The following is an 18,080-nucleotide window of genomic DNA, read 5'->3' as shown; positions in this document are numbered from 1 at the left end:
CGACAAAGCCAAATTCGACGTGTAGATCGCGTGAAGTGAGAGCGCACCCAAAAGGGCTAGGGACATCCAAGGAAAGATCAGAGCGACACAATTCGACAGCAGGCGAAAAAGTTTAGTAAGTTAGCCAGAGACAGTCCTGCTATGGAGCTGGTTGATGAGCTCAATGACGACGGGCGCCTGCTGACAGAGAAGTGGGAGGAGACAGAGGCAAAGTTAACAGGTTGGTTGCTTTGCCGGCAGACCTATCCCCTCTTTCAACTTTTTGGATATGGTCAGGGGGCACCAGAAAATTAGGTACAACGACAGATTTTCAAAGAAGAATGTGTTGCTAAGATTCGCAACACGTGGGATGGCCATACGATAAGGTTGGTCCCCGCCAGGGAGATTTCGAGATGACTTAGAGCTCGCATCTGGTTACCAACGAGTCAATCGAACCATGAAAGAGTTTTCAAAAGTCTATGGGAGAAAAATAAAGCCACTCATGCAGGGGACTCCTCCTAATAAATAACAACTGGTTGTGGCAACTGGAGAATACTGGCTAAAGAAGTCGGTATGATTCAGGAAGGCCGAGATCTGTGTAGCCGAACAAGATGAGATCATAGATGAGGTGGAGTCGGCTCGAAGAAGTTGACGCCTGATTCATCCAAACTTACCTTGAAGACGACGTTTTAATTTAGAATACAGCCAATTTTTATACCCTGGCAGGGTATTATAATTTCAGTCAGAAGTTTGCAACGCAGTGAAGGAGACCTTTCCGACCCTATAAAGTATATATATTCTTGATCAGCATCAACAGCCGAGTCGATCTAGCCATGTCCGTCTGTCCGTCTGTCTGTCTGTCCGTCTGTCCGTCTGTGCGTCTGTCCGTCTGTCTGTTTTTACGCAAACTAGTCCCTCAGTTTTAAAGCTATCTGAATGAAACTTTGCATATAGTCTTCTATATACTCTCACTGCTATATATGTCGGAACGGGCCGGATCGGACGATTATATCATATAGCTGCCATAAATAAATCTATAAATTTTTAGAAAAAAAATCATAACTTGACTGTTTTCAATATTTTTGCATCATTTTTGAGATATAGCCATTTTATATTATTTCAGAATTTTGGTAAAAATTTTATGAAAATCGGACCACTATATCTTATAGCTGCCATAGAAGCGATCTGTAGATGTAGAGAAAATGTAAAGCTGGGAATGAATAACTGTAACTGTCAAACTGTAAACATAGTAAGTATAGGTAAAATGTTATGAAATTCTGTTTAGTGTCTGGTTTCGGCATTATAATTTATAATATAAATATGAAAACCAATCTGCAAGGGTATACAAACTTCGGCGTGCCGAAGTTAGCATCCTTTCTTGTTTAAAATAAGTTATTTTATTTAAAATAAAGGGTTTAAATAATTTAATTTAAAATAAATAATTTTATTTAAAATAAATAATTTTATTTAAAATAAAGGTTCATAAAATAAGAAACAAAATATTTTCAGAAAATAAAAAATCAAAATTAATTAATCACTGGTTATGGCCAGAAAAATTTATTTGATTTATTATGAATACATTTTTAGTTTATTGTTTTATGAATGTTTATGTAAATTAATTTATGTTTTGGTTTTTCCCTGAATTTCCTTGAAGTAAAATGGTTTTGTTTTCGATTTAATCGATTTTATGTTCTAAGAAATCGATTCGCTGAGAATCGATTTTTTTACAGCTCTACTGTGCAGATCTCAGTGGTGTGGACTTCTCGTCTCTCAGCGACTGTGAAAATATCTGTGCCATGGTTCTTGCAGTGCCAGAACTTGGTGGCTGGGAAATGTAGGTCCAATTCGTTCTGTATCATTGCGCCAGCGTGTGCAGATCGCATTTACGCCTTTGGGGACTATAATATCCGCCTCTCTTTTCCAAAGAGCACGAAGCTGCGTTTAGACGGAAAGTGTGCTTCCTCTAGAATTATCTGGTTCTGAAAGCAATTCAAAGGCTTATCCGTGGTTTCGATGGTGTGTGTGAGCGACACGTCGCTGTGAATAGTGGCCGCACACGAGTAAGCTTTTTCCGCCTCCACAACGTTAAGTTGCTGTCTGGAGAGGGCATCCGCGACAAGATTCTCTTTACCGGGCTTATAAAACATTTTGGCGCCGGACTCGTCGATGCGAGCTTTTCATCGTTTCATTTTCGCATTCTGATTGGATTCCGATACTGCGAATGTCAACGGTTGGTGCATATTTATATCTTTTACTGCATATAAGTAACGGCGTAATTTCGCTAGTGCCCTTTAGGGCCCTAGATATCATGGTAATGGGTCTTCCCTCCTGGGATGGTACCGCGCCAATGCCAAATGCCGAGGCATATGTCGTTAGATCGAATGCCTTCTTGTAATCAGGATAGCTGAGGATGACATCCTCTGAAGCCAGAATGTTACGCAACTTTTGGAAAGCAATCCGTTGCTGCTCGCTAAATTGCACCTGAATATTTTAGGATCTGTGCCTACTGACACTCCCATGCTCTCCTTTAAGAATATCAGAGATGGGCCTAGCTATTGATGCAAAATCTTTGATGAAGCATCGGTACATTTTTGGGTTCGGGGAATTCCTGAATGGCCTTGATTTTTTCTGGGTCTGTTGTGGCACCATTGTTTGTAACGATAAAGCCTAAAAAGCTAACGCTTTTTTTAAACAAACACGATTTTTGCGTTGACACCCTCATGTTGGCGTCGTGCAGGCCAATCCACGTGCCGTATGTGGGCGTTTTTGTCTTCTGAAAAAACGATGACAACATCAACATAGACATAGCAAAATTTGCCAACCTGTTTCCGGAGTATGTCGTCGATGGTTCTTTGGAAGATGCTGGCAGCATTCTTCAAACCAAAGGGTAGCCGGCGAACTGGGAAGAGTTCCGTGCACTGATCAACGAGGGCCGAGGAGCGGCTAAAGAATTCCGGGGCCGGGCACCCCGTCACCGTCGCCCATACTGACTCGGCTGGCGCGGATCCAGTGGCTGCTCAGAAAGGTGCAACAGCTTGTGATGATCCTGGCCGCACACGTTATGCAACGTGCGATAGTGTCGCTTCGTTGGGTTCTGCTGCCTGAGTTTCCAGTCCTGCGGTCTTCATGGCTTCAGCCCATATTGGCGCGGCATACAGGATGGTCGAGGTCACCACTGTTGCTATCAGTCGCCTGCTATGCTGCTTGGGGCCGGGGATGTCATCATGAACCCCATTACCGCGCAGCCAGAGGGAAATGGGAGCCTGAGAACCCCGTCATACATGACGTTCCTCAAGATAGGCTTAATCACTGAGCCTGTGACATGGTGCTGTTGGTTGCCGTCATACGATTTATATAAAAGAACTCGGTCTTTTAAATAGTCGGCTATTAGCTTAATCAGGTATCCAGATATGCCGACGCGCTGCAATGCCTGCAGGACTAGGCTCCAGTTTGCTGACTTGAATGCGCTTTTGACGTCGAGGGTGCATACACTGCCATCGTGTGCTTTCGATCGCATTTGCTGCAAGTTGGGTCACTTCACGGATTGCGTCGATTGCGCTTCTCTTTTCTCGGAACCCATGCTGGCGGCCCGAGAGTGCTCCGAGTTCTTCGATTTCTCTCTCCAGTCTGCTGCAAATGATGCGCTCAAAAATCTTCCCCAATGTGTTAAGCATACAGAGGGGCCGGTATAAGGAAGGATCGTCATTCTGTTTACCTGGCTTCGGGATAAGCACGATCCTTTGCTGCTTCCAGACTCTTGGGAAGGTACGTTCGCCGATGCAGTTGTTTTGCAGCTCGGTGAATAGGCTCGTGTTTGCCCTGATTATAGCGTGCAGTGCCATCCATCTGGTTCCGGGGCTTTGGATATTTTGCTACTGGCCACCGCGCACCGCGACTTCCTCCTCGCTGGTGAGAATAGCTTCGCCCGCAGCCATCCTGGGTGTCATTAGAGGCGGCTGGGCAGGGAAGAGGGTGGAGATTATCGCTTCGTCGCACAGCTGCTGAAAGCACTCTCTCTTGCTTGCTCTAATGGCAACCTTTAGGGCTTTTTTCCTTTCCCTGTAGCGAGACTCAAATAGCTCCTGCATGGGGCGTCCAAGGCTTCGTTGACGTCGCAGGGATGCACTCTCTCCTGGCTGTGGCTATCTCTTGGTTCCACCAGGGGACTGGTCGCCTTCCATGCCCTCCAGTCGAGCTCTCCATTGCCGCATCGTAAGCTGTCGTGATCCTCGCAGATACCTCATTCGCGTAGGTGTTTGCGTACCTAAAAATGGTATTACCATCCATGCTTGCTAAAAGCACCTCGACATATAGGGTGCCTACCTTGTAGGTAGATTGCCAGTTGGGTAGGCCCGCCAGGCAGTGTAGGAGAGCAGATCAGTGACTTCCCAGTAGATGTTCCGAGTGAGCTCCGGGCTGGCGAAGGTTAGGTCGATAATTGACCTGCCTTACTGTATGTACATTTGCCTCCATCGTTGAGGAGGCAGGCATCCAGGGTTGCCAGGGCATCTAGTAGGGCGGTTCCCCTCTGCGTTGTTACCGTGCTCCCCCACGCGGTGGACCACCCGTTGAAGTCCCCGGCAATTATTACCGGGGATCGTCCCCGAGCGTCTTGGGCAATCTCCTGGATTACATCCTTGAATGCATCTATGTGCATACTTGGCGGAAGGTAGCAGCTGTATATGGTAGTCACCTGGCACTTGGCCCTGGCCTAGCCAGGTCTCGAAGCTCTCTGCGATAGATGGCTCGGGCGCTGTCCACAACTCCATATGGCTGCCCCGCCGCTCTTTATTGCCATACTCCTTCTGGTTTTGCCTTGTAGGGTTCGCTCAGTATGGCGATGTCAATTCTCTGCTCGATAGCCGTCTGCGACAGTCTTAGGGTGCTCTGCAGTGGTTTAGGTTAAGCTGGAGAAACTGAACCATTCTGCATGTACTTGAAGGCCTTCTGGTATTCTGGGCAGGTCCTACTTATTGTAGCGTGCTCTGCCTCGGGTGCATAGGATCAAAGAGTATAGAACTATATAGAGAGCGCATCTGGCATGCTTTGCATGCTTTACGCTTGTCGGCGAGGGAAAACGGCGAATGATTTGCTTGTTCTATTTTTAAATTTCGTTTATTACGCACACAATGCATAAGTGTAAGTGAGTTTTGTGTGTATGTGTGCGTGAACGCGGAAACACATTTTGAGACGAAATTTCATTTTGGCTTTGGTAGGGCGAGAATCAAAAGGCTTTTTGAAATTCATATTTTCACTTTTAATCGGTCCTATGGTCGTGCCGGTTAACGCGTTGGTCGGCAATTTAGATGAGTGGATCAATCCCTGACAATGACGGTTTTATAGTATCGTGTTTTTTTGTTATTAATAATTCATATTTTTTTTACTTATTACATTATTTAAAAAAATGTTGAAACTTAAGAACTTTAAAAAAAATAAAATTTTTCTTTGCTATGTGCTTATAAAATAGAAACATTTAAAATATATGTAATTATATTAAATTATCAGTTTATTCGACTGTTTTTAATTTAAAACATTAATCTAACACAATAATTAAAAATAAAAACAAAAAATTAAAAACATAAAACGAAAACAAATTCATACAACATGTAATATTTTAAAAACACCTATAAATACCCACAAATCGTGTTCTAGATTTGTTTTTATTTGTCAAACACATCCTGGTAACACTAAAATGGAATACAAAAGTTTCTTCTAAAGAAAAAAAAACAAACAAAAAAAAGACAAAAAACCTTAATTCTAACCAGAATTTGAACCCATGCACTGCCACCCTAAAGTCGGATGCCTTAGCCACTAGACCAACCGGCAAGCAGGCCTCGGGGTGCCCAGATTCGAAGTAGAATCGAGCCCTGCGGGTTCCACGGGGAAAATGCGGGTTCTACAGCTGGAACCCGCCATACGACACTTTTTTTTGTATGAGATGTCCGCCCTATATAATTCTATACTCTTTGATAGGTTGCACTTGGGCTTGTTTTGGCACGTATTGTGCTTGTGGCCCGTGCCACCACATTTGAAGCATGACCCCTGTGTGGCTTTAGCTATTGCGTCGGAGGCTCGGCATCTTGCCGGGGTGTGTCCGAAGCCCATACATTTGTAGCATCGTTTTGGCTCCGTTTCCTCTGGATGCGGCATTCGATCCAGACTCTACCCTTCTCGAGCAACCTATGCTCATTCTCGGGTCTGAGGTTGACCGTCGCTATTTGCGTTACGCCGAACGCTTTTCGCATCCTAGGAGCTGCGTCTCGTGGGATGTCGCACTCTTCTCCCGCAAACAGGCCCATGGTGACCTCCTCCGCGCAGGTCATGTCGTCCAGGTCACGGAGCTCCACTTAAACCGTCTCCTGCATAACCACCACCTCTGCATCCTTAAGAGGAGTCAGCCATTCCCTGTCCTCCGCAATCCTTGCACATTATCCCTGTAGGGAGGGCTCAGTTTTGACAATTTTGAGCATGTCTGCGTATGTTCCTTCACTACATTTGATTATGGTGGCGTCGGCGCGCTGCTTCCTGGGCATTGCAAGGTGGGGTGCACGGCTCCCATTGTTATCGCTGCTCGCAGCTTTGACTTATATGTTCTTAGGTCTGGGTTTTGCCTTGACCTGCTGTCATGCCGCACTTCCCGGTCTGCTTTCGGGCGCATCGCTAGGGTTCATGGTAGCCAGCGTGGGGGTGGCCTGCTGCCTTGCACACGTGGTGGATCCCTTCCTGTGGCCTTCAGTCAGTTCGGCAATGATTTCGAGCTGTAGCTTCTTCCTAGCTTGCATCAAATCGATCGTCCCCTGCGTGACGTGACTTACTACTATCTTGTTGTTCCTCTTAGTGTCCGTAAACTTCGCGATCATTTCGTCCAGCATTGCTCCTAGCTTCTCAACTAGCGCTGGGGCATTAGCTTCGACCTTTTGCCAATTGGGGTCTTCGGCCTTCCTGTCAGGGTACACCGCGTTCCAGCTTATTTCGGAGTTGCCTGCTACTCGTTTATGTCGACGAAGACGAATACCGGCAGATGCACCTTCGGCGGCGCTGACACCGGGGCGTCTCCTGCGCGCTAGCCGGGACCGAATGTTGGACTTTCTGCTTAAGTCCCTGGAAGTCCCGCATCAGCTCCTACTCAGCTCTCGCTACCGCTAGTGTATGGGTCTCGTCGTACCTGGATTTCCCCCAGCGAATGCCTGATGGAAGATATACCGCTCCTTCTTGGACCCCAGAGCTCCTTTTCGACTGGCGCCGCCTCAGCGGAGGGGTTGGATAACGGCGGGATCCGCGGTTTTGTGCTCTCAGGTCCGCTAGAGCCAACTGCGGAATGCTAATTGGGACCGTGTAGCATGGCTTCCAGTTGTTTTCTGCGTTATTTTTGTCTATGGTACTAGCCGCAACTTACACCCAACTCAAGCTCAAACTTGACAATCGGGTCAAATATCGGTCTAACTCAATTCTTGTTTCAAGTTTTGATACGATCTAAATCCAGGTTAAGACAATTTAAATCTAGATCAAACCCACTTAAAATCTCAAGGTTTAAATCTAGGTCTGATTTTACTTAAGATCCCAAATTCAGACCCTTATTTAGGTATGCAAGATAAATTAAATCAAATCCCAATTCAATTCAGATCCCAATCAAAATTCAGATCGAATAGGAGGTTTAGATTTAAACCGACCCTAAATCAATTTAAATCAAAATACGAACGGAGTTCAAATCTAGATTTAAATAAGATTAAATTTCACTCAGGTTTAGACTTCGACCTAGACCTAGATTCAAACCCAGTTCAAGTCAAAATTTAAGCTAAGTTAAATTTAGCCCCAGTTAGACCAGATCCCAATTCAGATCCAAATAAAATTCAAATTGAAATTGGGCTTTCTATCCAATTCAGCTTCAAGCTAGATCCGAGATATTCTAAATCCAAGTCAAGCCGAAGTTTAAGTTCTAAGGTTTGGTTATATTTATAATGTAATTAATGAATTAGAAGCTTTCTTGACATATTGTTTTTTAATTAGTAATGAGTGGGTCCACCACGGTTATGGATGACTTCAAATATCCTGCTGGGTAAAGGGTCGTACAAACTCTTAAGGTAGTCCAGGGAAATTATTGACCAGGCCGCTTGGATGGACCTTTCTTTCTAACCATCCCGAAACATTTTCGATTATATTTAAGTTGGGCGAGTATAAGGCCACCTTACTCGCCCAAGCCAAGATTTTATGATCCTAGCCGTGTTTTTTGGGGCATTGTCTTGCTGAAACTTCCATTCCAGGCTTCCAAATTAGTTTATTACCTCAGGAAGGGCTTTCTCTAGAGCTCCTTTATATGCTGTTGCATTCATTCCTGATGTTAAGAATTGCAGTTGGAGTGTGCCGTAGTAGGAAATCGCTCCCCATACCATTACAGCAACTTCTCGACTGCGTATTTTTTTAAGAATGTGTTCCTCTTTACGCAAATCATGGAAATAAAAGTTAAATCCTTGAGGTTATACCTCAAGGTTAACATTTTTTCCGTCCGAAAAAACGACTCGATACCACTTTCGATTGAGAGACATGCGTTGGGCCTTTCGATATGCGTTTATTATTATTTTTTGGGCTTTGCTTTTATTTATTGAATCTTCTCATTTATGAGACTAACAATAAGTGTATCAAATCTTACAATACTACCTAACTAGCAGTCATGAGACTGGTACAGGGTAAATGGCCCTGACTAATTATGGCTGGGTTACGTAGTAGACGGCTTCTTCTGGAAACTCGTATCAAGTCCCTTGCTAGAGGATTTGGGTGAGCGGAGAGTTTTTCCTTGTACGACGCTTTTTGTTTTTCTATTTCGTTCTTAACTGCAGGATTGCCGAGATCCCTGTGGATGTGTTCGTTGCGAATATACCATGGTGCCCCAGTGATAGTTCTCAGAATTTTTGATTGGGCAGGATGTATGATGTCTAGATTGGTGCTGCACGCGTTCCCCCAGAGCTGGGAGCCATACGTCCATATTGGCTTCAGTGTGGAGTTGTAGAGCAGGACCTTGTAGTCCAGACACATGGGCGATCGGGAGCTTATGAGCCAGTGGAGGCTGCTGGCTTTTAGTTTTAGATGAATTTTCTTTCATTCAATGTGTCTTCGCCATGTTAGGCGTCTGTCCAGGTGGACGCCCAGGTACGTTACCACGTTGACTTCAGGGATCTGCGTGCTGTTCAGATAGAGCGAAGGGCATGTTTGTCTGTTTAGAGTGAACGTTATGTGCTTACACTTTTGTTCATTTATTTCAATACGCCAATCAGATAGCCACTTCTCGACTACCTTGAGGTGGTTGGCGAGCTGGGTTGTTGCCCGGACTGGGCATCTGGAACGGCTGAGGATCGCAGTGTCGTCAGCGAAAGTGGATAGTGTTAGCTGGTCGCTTGTGGGGATATCTGCTGTATATAGGACAAATAGGGTAGGCCCAAGTGCGCTTCCTTGTGGGACTCCAGCTTCGATTGATTAGGTGCCGGATGTTGTTGCGTTGCACCTCACTGCGAAGACTCTGTTGTAGAGATACGACTCAAGTAATTTGTGTGTGTATGCCGGCAAGAGTGTTTTAATTTTGTGCATGAGGCCATTGAGCCAGACGCGGTCGAATGCTTGAGAAACATCTAGAAATATTGCGCTGCAATATTTTCTATGCTCGAAGGCTTTGCGAATTTCTGATGCTTTTCTCTGAAGCCAAATTGATGAGCTGGGATGATGTTGTGAGCTCCCAAATAAGGAATTATGCGCTTTAGTAGGTATTTTTCAAATAACTTCAACACGCATGATAGTAAACTTATTGGTCGGTAAGATGACGGAATCGTGTGGTCTTTTCCGGGCTTCGGTATCATTATAATTATAGATTTTTTCCATTTTGTTGGGTAATGGCCGAGACTTATGATCCCATTGAAGATTTTGCAGATGACCTCAATAGCACAATTCGGAAGTTCAGTTATCATTTTTTGAGTTATTAAGTCATCGCCGGGAGCCTTTTTCGGCTTCAGTTCCCTGATGACCTTCGCGATCTCGTTCGGACGAAATGATGCTGGAGTAGATTCCGTTTCAGTTTGGATTTGCGGTAGTTCAAATGGATTTGCAGCAGGGTTCGGCTGGAAAACGCCCTGGAGATGTGAGGCAAAAGTTTCGGCTCTGTCTTTGTCGCTGCGGGCCCAGCAACCAGATGACTTTCTTATCGGGTGACGGTTTCAGTCGGTGAGCTTAAATTTGGGTGAGCTCTCCATAAGGGATGCTTTGTGCTGGTTGGCGAGAGTTTCTCAATATATCAATATATCTTAATTGTGCATTTTCGGCATCTTGCTTTAGGGCCCACGCCCGTCGCAGACGCCACTTTTCTTGGATAAGCTGTTCAGTCTGCTGGTTCGTTTTGAATTTGATTTTTTGCACATCCTTCTGTTGTGGTGTTGAGATCCTGGCTGCAGTCACAAGTACCTCTTCCAGAGTGGAGGTGGAGGAGTCGATGTCGGCTTCAGTATTGAGCTGGGGGCTAGCTCAATGTGGGAACTCACATACTTTTTGTATCCAATTTGTTCTGTGCGACGTCAGCCTGTAGGGGCGATCCGTAATTTCTGGGCTTTGAAGGAGGGTTATCAACACAGGCGAGTGATCTGAAGAAAGGTCCGGAAGTTATTAAATTGCGTGGGATGATTTTTGTCGCCGCAAAGTCAATTAGATCAGGTATCTTTCTGGGGTCTGCTGCCCAATAGGTGGGGCTACAAGGGGAAACGTAGTCCAGTTTATTTCTCACATTGATGAGAGCGTTATACAGTTGCCTTCCCTTGGGGGTCACGAGGCGGGATCCCCAATGCGTGTGCTTGGCGTTGTAATCTCCTGCAGCTATGAAATGATCTCCAAGAGAGTTGTAAAAGTCCATGAATTGGCCTTCAGAGATTGTAAAGCGAGGTGGGCAGTAGACAGCAGCAATGCAAAGGTTGCCGTTACCTGACTGCACTTTAATGGACGTAGCTTGCAAGTAATTTGTTGCAAACCTTTGGTGAAAGTGGTGTTTGAAGCGTTCTCTGATGAGGATGCCAGTCCCGCCGTGGGCTTTACCATCTGGATGATCTGTGCGGTGGAAGGTATAACCTCTTATATGAAAGTTGCATCTGCTTGTGAGGTGCGTTTCAACCAGTAGCATGGCGTCGATGTGGTTTACATTTAGAAATTGGGTTAGTTCAAGTTTATGCCGTGAGACGCCGTTGGCATTCCACGTGGATATACGTAGATTGGACATTGATTATTTTGACTGTTGTGCTACAAGCAGCTGTATCACCATATTCTGATTCTGAACAAGCGTTTGCATGGTCGTTTTCATAAATGACATGAGTTCCATCATACTTTGTTGCATGGTCACCATCATGGATTCCAGGTTGTTTTGTGGCTGCCCTGGGGCCTGCTGAGCATTTACTGAGTTTGAGGGGAGTGGATTTTGCATACCTGTCCGTAGAGCTTCGGCGTAGGAGATGCCCGTGGGGGCATTTAGCGGACCAAAAGAGGATCTGGCTGCTTTGGCAAAAAATACTTCTGGAGTAGTTTTTGAATTATAATACACATTTTGTGTATTTTGTTGGCGTGTAGCTGTTGCTCGTCGCATGCGACTCTTCAGCTCCTTGTGGACCACGCAGCCTCTGTAGTTAGCTGTGTGATTTCCTCCACAGTTTCCGCATTTTTTCCTTTTTGGGTCTTCTTTGTTCGCAGGGCAGTGTGCGGAATTGTGGAAGTCTCCACAGACTGCACAGACTGACCGAAGGGTGCAGTATGTCCTTGTATGGCAATTTGTGCATTGCACAGGACCGTTGCGTTTGTGCGGTTCTTCCACGGTGATTCTTCGATGCAATAGGAACTGCAACTTGTAGATCGGGTGAACTTCATTCTTCTTCAGGGTTTTACGTTCTGGCTCCAGTTCGACTTTGAAAAGTGGTTGCGGCTTTTTGTTTTTATTTATAATGTTGCTGACATTCTTGGCAAGGAAACCCTTGCCTTTCAGGGCTTCCACTATCTCAGAGGGGGCGACGTCTGGTTCAATTCCTTTTAACACGACTTACAGTCCCATGCTGCTTTTTAGTTGGTAGGTGTAAAATTTCTTTTTGGATTCTTCCAGGTATTTAGACACAGCCCGGAAGTGTTCTTCTGTTTTGGTTTGAATCTTTGTTTCGCAAATTCCGTCCCCGACCAGCGCAACAATTTTGTTGACCAGGGCGTTTGAGCTTTTCTCCCTAATATAAATGGGTGGGGGCTTTGGCTGTTTTTGAGTCTCCTGCTCCGGCTCTGCTTGGTTATTATCACCAGCTGCTAGCGGAGAAAATCTGTTGGAGTTGTTTGGGTCGTAGCTTTTTTTACACGGTTGATCTTAGGTTTGTTACCAACCGTGTTATGTGTGCTAAGCTTACGCTTAATTTGGATGTAGAGATCCATGCCAGTCTGTATGGCCGGAACCGCTTGTTGCTTATCGGAGCTCACGGATTTTGCTACCATTAAATTTGGCGCTGCGGCCGTTGGCACCGATTTTGCAATATTGGTCGTTGGTTTAGTTCTTTTTGTTGCTTTTGCTGCGTTTGCAAGAATTGCAGCTCTACTTGTTGTTGGTGCGTCTTCCATCGAAGCTGGTGGTGGTGGGGTTTGGCATTGATAGCTCCAAGATGTAGGAGTTGGAGTGAGTAGGGCGGGTGAGCAAGAGCGCGCTCTCTTGCCATCGGCGGTCAGTAGAGCCGGGTTGGGCTTTGTAGACGTTTTTTCTGCTTCGATATCGCGAGTTGAGAAGTAAGAGAAACAAACGTTTCTTTGGTTTACAGAGGTTCTACGCTCATTCTTCTGATGGCTGCTCATTATTTTGAGCTTGACGCGTGGCACCATATAAATGAACTTTGCAGCTCAAAAACACGTCTCACGCACTAGTGTCCGTATGTCATACGCACTGTAGGGCTTGGCCTAACTATCAGTACGTAGTTTGGAGTTCCGAATTTACTTTTTTACCATGAAAAACACTACAAGAGTAAACCCCGCGTAGCGGTCGTCCGTAGGCAAGTCTGCACCGGTTCGAACCACCGGTTCACTCAAAAGCTATGACAGCTCGCGTCTTCCGGAATTCGCTCTCTTCCGTGGAAAACTTTGTACCGAGCAGACGTGCCCATCGCCGCGTCTCCGCGACCAAGTCGGAAATCAAAGTGCATCGTGTCCTCGTTGACGACCGCGACGTACGCGACCACGCAGGGACATCGGCTACAAGAGCCCACGCATTCGCGCAGATAAATCTTTGCCAGACAACGACCGCGATCGGCAGCCCCACGCCCGCAGACACGTGGGCTAGATTCGTAAGTTGCAGGAGTCAATTCTGTAAGGCAGTAGTAGGACTCACCCTTAGATAAAAAAACATAAAACAATAAACTAACAATTGAACCTACCCGTAGTAGTATTTCCTTGGTAGTATTGGTCACGGTTTTCAGGTTCCCCGATCTCTGTCCCGCTGACGACCCCAAAAATACTGCGTTTCGGCATTTCCATTCGCACGTGTTTTACGGCCATCCAACCTCCCACCGATCCTCTCCCGTGCCGACAGCCGCAGCGTCACGTCAGCACAGGCTCTTTCCGTGCCCGGCGTGCCGCCGCGACTGGAGGACACCTGCTCCTCCGCCCCCGCGCCGCTAGGAATCCTCTCCCGTGCTCCCAGCCGCAGCGCCACGTCAGCACAGGCTCTTTCCGTGACCAGCGTGCCGCCGCGACTGGAGGACACCTGCTCCTTCGCCCCGCGCCGCTAGGAATCCTCTCCCGTGCCCACAGCCGCAGCGTCACGTCAGCACAGGCTCTTTACGTGCCCAGCGTGCCGCCGCGACTGGAGGACACCTGCTCCTCTGCCCCACGCCGCTAGGAATCCTCTCCCGTGCTCCCAGCCGCAGCGTCACGTCAGCACAGGCTCTTTCCGTGCCCAGCGTGCCGCCGCGACTGGAGGACACCTGCTCCTCTGCCCCGCGCCGCTAGGAATACTCTCCCGTGCTCCCAGCCGCAGCGTCACGTCAGCACAGGCTCTTTCCGTGCCCAGCGTGCCGCCGCGACTGGAGGACACCTGCTCCTCTGCCCCACGCCACGCTAGGAATCCTCTCCCGTGCTCCCAGCCGCAGCGTCACGTCAGCACAGGCTCTTTCCGTGCCCAGCGTGCCGCCGCGACTGGAGGACACCTGCTTCTCTGCCCCGCGCCGCTTGGAATCCTCTCCCGTGCTCCCCGCCGCAGCGTCACGCTAGCGCAGGTCCATTCCGTGCATAGCGTGCCGCTGCGACAGGAGGACACCTGCTCCTCCACCCACGCCCAGCGTAGGAATCCTCTGCCGTGACTACAGTCGTAGCGTCACGCCAGCACCGGCTCTTCCGTGCACAGCGCGCCGCCGCGACTGGAGTACACATACTCCTCCGTCCACGCCCAGCGTAGGAACCCTCTGTCAACCTGCAGCCGCAGCGTCACGCCAGCACCGGCTCCTTCCGTGCTCAGCGTGCCGTCGCGACTGAAGGACACGTGCTCCTCTGCCCTCGCCCCACTAGGGACCCCTTCTGGTGCCCGTAGCCGCAGCGCCACACCCCAGCGCTGGTTTCCCACGCACCGTGCACCGCCGCGACTACGAGTGCATCCGCACCCATATCCACTCCTAGATTAGGGACACTCCGACACACGCTGCCGCCAGGCCTGCCTTGGCCATCCCACGCACCGTGCATCACCACGGTGACCAGTGAAACTCTGCCTGGTCGACCCGTAGCTAGCCTCCGTGCCCAACCGGAGTTAGTTAACGCCTCTCTGACGCCCTGGCCATTTCCCCGACCCACGTCGCCTGAATTCTGGGCGAGATCAAGCTAATTCCGCCAGGAGTCCGCCGGAGTTGCCACTCCGCGCACCGGCAAAAGCAGTATAAACAAGCAGTAGGCGCAAGCAGTGCCTAAAGCAGTTCGCGACGAGCAGCTTTCTGTCAGGGACCGACCGATCAAGCAGATCGACGAGTCGATAAAAGCAGCGCGGCGACCGGCCATTGACAAGCAGCGCGTGTGCCCCGCCTGCTCCTGGGGCATCTAGTGACCACATCGTCCGGCATCCACCTTGCCGACCCTCGCTGATCGGAATTTAGTGCGCGCAAATTCGCAACCCGGGTCCCATACGCTGTTATAATAATTTCCTACAAATATTTCCGTCCCCTCTAAATAAATTTCTTGAAGAGGATCCCTGGTCACGACTGGGATCTATCCCGGCCGGAGAGATTCGTTACAAGTGGCGCCCGAACAGGGACGGGATTGGGTTAAAAACGAGGAAAAATAACACCTATATAACAGCCGTGTGGCCCCGGGCCGAAGCCGGAAAATAACTTCCATCGAATTCCGCGAGTGAAAATCCACCGAAAAGTGCCCGTGACCGCGAAATTAAAACCGCCTCGCCCAGTAACCGCGACAAGCGACAACCGTGTCCACCAGTAGCCGCGTCCAGGAGCCCACGAGCTCATCCGCGCCTCCGCCAAGTCAACGCGAACGAGTGTTTGTGCCAACAGACGTGCCCCAGCGGCCTAGACTACCTGATCCAACAAACACACGAGAAGACAGCCAAACGGGAGCAATGGAAACCATAGATACGGACCAGAAACCTGCCGGTGAGTTCGTTCCACGTTTACTTAAAAACCCTGGGGTCTCCTCGCGGTGGATCTATTCCCGCCCGAAGGCCGAGTTATTAGCAATCGCGGAAGAATTTGGGTTCTCTGCCGACGGGGTCGTCGATGACCTACGGCGGAGCTTCGTCACATTAATCAAAGAATCCGAGCAACCACAGGAAGTGTGGACTCGACTCGCCGACTTGGAGCGTCGATATACCACTCGGGGCCCGAGCCCTGGGCCTCAGGGAGAAGAGCGGCCGGGACCCAGTGGCCTCTCCACGAGTAAAAATGTAAATTCTGGACGCCCACGTAGCGCCCCTGGTTCCACTACTCCCGTTCCTCTAACTAGCTTCGTTGCTACCACTCCCAGCTTCACTGTCACCGCCCCAAGCCTCGCCGTCGCCGACCCTCCTACTTTCACTACCCCTCGAGAAACCTACTCTGAGCCGAGCTACGACCGGCCTCGTCGCGACTTTGTGTGCGTCCCAGAGCAGATCCGCAAATAGGGTCTACAATTTGATGGGTACTCCGACCCATTGGCCTTCATCGAACAGGTCGAAAGTCGGGCCTTGTCCTATGGAATCGACCTAGGACTCCTTCCTCGAGCCATGGCGGAACTGCTGACGAGCAGGGCCGACAAGTGGTTTCAAACCAGCCGCCTCCAAGAGGCTGATTGGGTTACATTCCGACGGGAATTCCTCGAGTTTTTCCTCCCGCCCAGGTACCTCCAGCTCTTGGACGACCGAATCCGGAGTCGCGAGCAGCTAGGAGAAGAAACTTTTAAAGATTACATGCTCGACCTTCGCGTTCTCATGCGCCACGCGGGCTATAACGAGACTCAGGAGCTCGACCGCCTGTACGAGAATATCGCACCCGACTATCAGATGTACATTCGGCGCAGCGAGTTCCAAACAATTGGGGATCTGGCCCAACTGGCAACCGAATTCGAAGCCGTCAGGCGACGCAGCCTAGGGCGATCCCAAGCAATGTCAACGCCTCCGAGTAGCCCCTCCTTCCGTCCGCCTCCCCACAGTGGGGGTCAAACATTTTCTCCCGGGTGCACCAGATCAAACGACGTTCCGCGGACGCCAGGCCAGGTACGGTCGCCCGCGCCCGTGCGAGTAAACCGGGTAGCGACACCAGATCGCCGCATCAACGTGCAGGATGCGTGCCGAAATTGCGGGGATTCCGGGCATTTCAGCCGCGAATGCCGGAACCCTCGGCTATACTTTTGCTGGGACTGCGGACGACGCGATGTTCGCACCGTCGAGTGCTGCCGCCGACCCCAGCCGGGAAACGGAGCGGGTCCCCACGACCGGCGGAGTCCGTTGGGGACCAATCCCGCAACGAACACCTTGTAAACGCGCCGCTAAGAATCGAGAGAGGGAGGATCGCCGCAGAAGTCGAGATCGGTGGCCATCTACGCCTGGCAACCATCGACACTGGCGCTTCGAAGAGCTTCATCAGCCAGGAAGTCGCCAACCTAGTTGGCCAACGACACCAGTTTCAGGAGATCCGCACCCAAATTAACTTGGCCGATACCTCGCGAGTCAAGGTTCGACAACTCCTGCGCGCCGATATCACCCTCGCTCGGAAGACCATCCAGGTGCCCCTCTTCGTCATGCCGGCCATGTTGGAACCCCTGATCCTGGGCATGGATTTCCTGGCCACGATCGGCACCACCATCCAGTGTGGGACGGCCAAACTCATCCTGTCGAGACGACAGCCGGAAGAGCGGGACATGAGGCCACCCAGAGAAGCGAGACGCAGCATACATACAACGGACGCCACGGACTCTCGAACCACCGAACCACCCAGCCCACGGGGCCCAGCCGGATCCGAGCTGAGCGAGGAAGCACCGCCTGCTCGCCAGGAAGAGCACCGCCTGGGCATCGCCGACCATTTCACGGAGATACACGGGAATACTAACGCCGGAGAACAACACGAGATACACGGGAATACTAACCCCGGAGAACAACACGAGATACACGGGAATACTAACGCCGGAGAACAACACGAGATACACGGGAATGCTAACGACGGAGAGCACCACGAGATACACGGGAATACTAACGCCGGAGAGCAATACAACAAACACACAGAGACACACGGGAGCCCCAACGTGGGCACACAAGGAAGACACACAGAGACACACGACAGCCCCAACGCGGGCACACATGGAAGACACACAGAGACACACGAGAGCCCCAACGCGGGCACGCAAGGAAAACATACAGAGACACACGGGCGCCCGAGCACAGGAGCCGCTGAGAGTAATCTTATGAATCAACACGAGAGTGTAAACACCGAGGACGAGCACACAGAGGCACACATTGACATACACCCCGAGACGCCTGAGGAGAATCTTGAGGGCCCCGAGGGGACCAACGCGGGAACACCCGAGCGTTACCGCCTCGAGACTCAGGAGCCCACCAACGAGGAACAAGACCCTCGTATCCAAGCGTTCTTACG

The 18,080-nt window shown here is 49.4% G+C and overlaps 1 protein-coding gene across 2 annotated transcripts in view; it reads right to left on the bottom strand.

The window, feature by feature from the left end:
* Positions 1-18,080, bottom strand: part of Myo81F (Myosin 81F) — a 530,639-nt gene that overhangs the window by 42,547 nt on the left and 470,012 nt on the right. The gene's annotated exons all lie outside the window — the stretch shown is intronic.

Source organism: Drosophila kikkawai, chromosome 3L (genome assembly GCF_030179895.1).
Source record: "Drosophila kikkawai strain 14028-0561.14 chromosome 3L, DkikHiC1v2, whole genome shotgun sequence".
NCBI lineage: Eukaryota > Metazoa > Arthropoda > Insecta > Diptera > Drosophilidae > Drosophila > Drosophila kikkawai.
The sequence above is the reverse complement of the archived record's forward strand: the minus strand, read 5'-3'. Positions and strand labels throughout refer to the sequence as shown.